We start from the raw sequence: 4,117 nt of genomic DNA, 5'->3' as shown, positions 1-4,117 counted from the left end.
GAGCTGCGAGGCTTCCGGGGAAGGAGTGGCAGCCCCAGCCAGAAGAGGGTGAGTGCGTGCTCTTGGCCACCCATGTTGATCGTGGATTTTCTTTGCCGCCGAGTATTTTCTTCCGTGGTTTCTTGAACTTCTTTGGAGCGCAGCTCCACCACTTTACCCCAAATTCTATCGCCTATCTTGCCGCGTTCGTGTCCATGTGTGAGGGTTTTCTGGGCTGTTGACCGCACTGGGGCTTGTTCAAGCATATATTCACATGTCGCTCTCAGACCGTGAAGAAGGCGAGCCCAGGCGACGAAAGAACCCGAGTCATCCAAATGTGTGGGGGCCTGGGGATCCAGGTGAGGAATAAGAGCACCTTCCCAGCCATGACTTTTCCCGAGTCAGTCAGAGGCTGGCAGTCGACCTGGTTCTACTGCCAGGATCAGTCGACGCCGGGGCAGTCGAGTGGACTCCCTCAGTTTACCATGGACCGAGTGAACAAGCCCTCCTCTCTGAAGTTGATTCCGGAGGAGAAAGCTGACGTGAAGATGTTGATGGAGCGCGTGGTACAGTTGGTTCGGGAGGGAGTGACGGGCATGGATCTCCTGGAGGTTTTCCTTAGGCGTCGTATCTAGCCCCTTCAGTACCGGAGCCACTGCATGTGGTTGTACTGTGGGACTGAAGACGAGACTCGAGTCCATCCAGAAGCAGTCGACGATGTCACTCTGGAAAGATGGATGGCCGCCGTTACCGGAAACAAGGATAACCCACGCGGAGCCAGAAGGATTCCTCCACTCGACCACAACAGTGATCCAAACAAGGTATGCCTGCTCTGCTCTCCACTGTGTTCTTGTCATATTCATTTCTGTTTATTCTGCCAATTGGTCGATTGATCCTTGCCTTGATGTCTATCAGGCCCTCACCGAGCTGTACTCGATGCCCAATGGAGCACAGGCTCCGACTGAGGAGGGTGAGGCGAGTGGGGGCGAGAGCCAGGAGGAGGAGGAATGGGACTCGGACGTTGCTGAGGATGATGATGACGATGACGACGATGACGGTGATGAAGATGACGCTGAAGACGAGGAAGAAGAGGAGGAGGAGGTCGTACCACCGCGCTCAGAAAGGCGGTCGAAGCTTGTCCACGACCCTTCGACTGAACGTGGCAAGGGGGTTGCGACCGTTGCACAGTCGACCAAGCGCCCTCGAACCACCCCTCCGGCGCCGACTGAAAAGGCGTCGAAGCAGCCCCGGGCAGCTCCGTCGAAGCCGACCAAGCTCCTGCCGAAGATGAAGGTGTCCATCCCCACCATATCAAGGTAATCATGCTGCTTAAGTCTTCTTATTTTGTGTGAACTTTGTCTCTGGTTGACGCTGAAGTTAGTCGACTGATTCTTTGGAGTTGCAGTGCTGCTACTTCTGAGACCTCAGCCCGGGCTGATGACCATGAGATGGAGGACGCAGCAACCTCAAAACCAGGTATTATATTCTTAACGCCGTTTTTAGTCGACTGACTCATGATCTCTAATCCTGATTCTTCTCTGTAGCTCCACCCAATGTTGTTATCACTCTCCCTGATGATGATGAGGATGAGGAACCGCTGAAGCGCAGGAGGACTAGGAAAACGTCTGCCAGCAGGGTGCCCCAGGATGTGACGGCGCCTAAGACTATGATTGCGGAGGAAGAGAATACCACTCGACACACTGTGTCCTTCGCAGATCCACTGACGAGTGCTCAGCAGCCCTCCCTCTTCACGACGCACCACGTCCCAGAGGACCAAGCTGGCGCCGCGAAGGAGGTGATACGCCAGGCAGGGATCATGATGGAGCAGTTAAGGACCATCCGGGATGCGAGCCAGGTAGCTTACGACGCCAGTTCCGCCCTTCAAAGCAATGTTCAGGTCAGTCGACCACCGCCTGTTCTGTTAGGATATGCTATCAAAAACTTTTCTTTCTAGAATTTATAGTAGTCACCCACTGGGTGTGTCGATTCAGACTCCGTGTTAGCGGGAGCACGCTGAGTGCACCCGCTGGGTGTAGTCCCCAAGGCTAAGGTCGACTGCTGGCAGTCGGCCTTAGGCTTTATAATTTCAGGCTTTCCGTCATTCGACTATGTCGAATGGATTTCGCAAACTGGTCGACTGGTCGACTCTGTCTTCAATAGGATTAGTGGGGGCACGCTGAGTGCACCCATTGGGTGTAGTCTCCAAGGCTAAGGTCGACTGCTGGCAGTCGGCTTTAGGTTTTATAATTTTAGTCTTTGCGTCATTCGACTATGTCGAATGGATTTCGCAAACTGGTGGGGGCACGCTGAGTGCACCCACTGGGTGTAGTCCCCGAGACTGTGGTCGACTGCTTGCAGTCGATTACAGTCTTAAAGAATACATCTCTCTCTTTTTTTTTGAGGTCGACTGGTCGACTCTATCTTCAATAGGATTAGTGGGGGCACGCTGAGTGCACCCACTGGGTGTAGTCCCCGAGACTACGGTCGAATGCTTGTATTCGGCTGTAGTCTTAGAAACGTGTGATTTTTTCTTTTTCACTCGGAAGTGAATTATATTTGACATCTAGTCGATTGGTTCTTCGTAGAACTCCTGTGATCTTGTGGCTCGCTACTCTGAGCTGGAAAACAAGCACACTCAGCTCGAACTGAACTTGAAGCTGGTTCAGGAGAAACTGACGAAGGCAAAGGAGGAGACCGAAGGTATGTTTGGTGAGACCTTGACGACTGCTTTTCCCTTTGTTTGTTTCAAAATCTGATCTTGCTGTAACTTGCAGGTAAGGTAAGGGAGGCCCAACAGAAGAAAGACCTTGAACTAGCTGAGAAGATCAAGCTTGCTGACGAGAAGTTAGCTTCAGTCACCAAGCTTGAACAAGACAATACCAATCTGAAAGCTGCTCTTGGGATCGCCAACAAGGAGGTCAGTCGACTGAAAACTGATAATGCTGCCCTGACCGACCAAGTCAGTAAGTTGACTGGGAAGAAAAATGATCTGGAGGCCTTCCTGAGTGGTCTTGCCAAGAAGCTGTTTCTTATGCTTGAAGGTAAACCTCTATGCTCGGCAATCATTTCCAATCGTGGTTTTTCCATTCGACCATCATCTTGACTCGGTGATCGTCCTTGCAGAATTTTGTCAAAACTTTGAAGAAGAAACTAGCCGGCTGGAACCAAACCTCGACCCCGTCAATTCTCCGGTGAACGACGAAGTTGCCATGAATGTTTTCCGACTGGAGTCCCGTGTTGCAGCTGCCGTGGACTATCTTGCAAGGCTGAAGGTCGCCACATCTCGCATCGACTCGACGCTCTGGCCCGGGGAGACACTTCAGAATGACCTTGAGTCGCTGATGGCTCGCTTGAACACGATCCCTGGTCGAGTGCAGGAGTGGAAGAAGTCCTCGGCTCGGTGCGGTGCAGATGTTGCTCTATGTCTGGCCCGAGTCCACTGCAAAGATGCGCGAGAAGAGAAGCTGGCGGCCCTCCGGGTGGCCAACACCAAGAAACACGACTTCAGGTCCTTTATGGAAACTTTCCTTGCGGCTGCCACTCGGATCGCAGACGGAATTGATCTTGATGAGTTTGTTGCACCTTCCAGCCCTCCGCAGGAGGGGTAAAAAACTTCTTCTAAGCTCGACGCTTTAAATTTGCCTCGGTATGCCGAGTGGAATTGTAACCGATAAACCTTAACGGGCTTAGCGCCTGAGCACTTTCGGTTCCTTTAGATATCGATTCGAACTTGAATTTGGTGCTGGAATATGATTGCTTTTGGCTCGAAATGTCTTTTGCAGGTTCAAAGCAGGGCGCCTTTATTGCAATCGACTTATTCCTTAGTCCACTTAGGCAAGCACTGGGCTGCGGCTAAGCCTACGAGTGGAAGTCTGGCTTACCACTCGGTAGGATTTTTATAACTTAGGCGAGTACTTGGACTGCAGCTAAGCCCCCGAGTGAGAGGTTTGCTCTTCACTCGGAAGGATTTTGATAACTTAGGCTAGCACTGGGCTGCAGCTAAGCCCCCGAGTGAGAGGTTTGCTCTTCACTCGAAAGGATTTTGATAACTTAGGCTAGCACTGGGCTGCAGCTAAGCCTCCGAGTAAGAGGTTTTCTCTTCACTCGGTAGGATTTTCGGTAACTTAGGCGAGTACTC

This window comes from Triticum aestivum, chromosome 7B, assembly GCF_018294505.1.
Source record: "Triticum aestivum cultivar Chinese Spring chromosome 7B, IWGSC CS RefSeq v2.1, whole genome shotgun sequence".
Classification (NCBI taxonomy): domain Eukaryota; kingdom Viridiplantae; phylum Streptophyta; class Magnoliopsida; order Poales; family Poaceae; genus Triticum; species Triticum aestivum.
The sequence above is the reverse complement of the archived record's forward strand: the minus strand, read 5'-3'. Positions refer to the sequence as shown.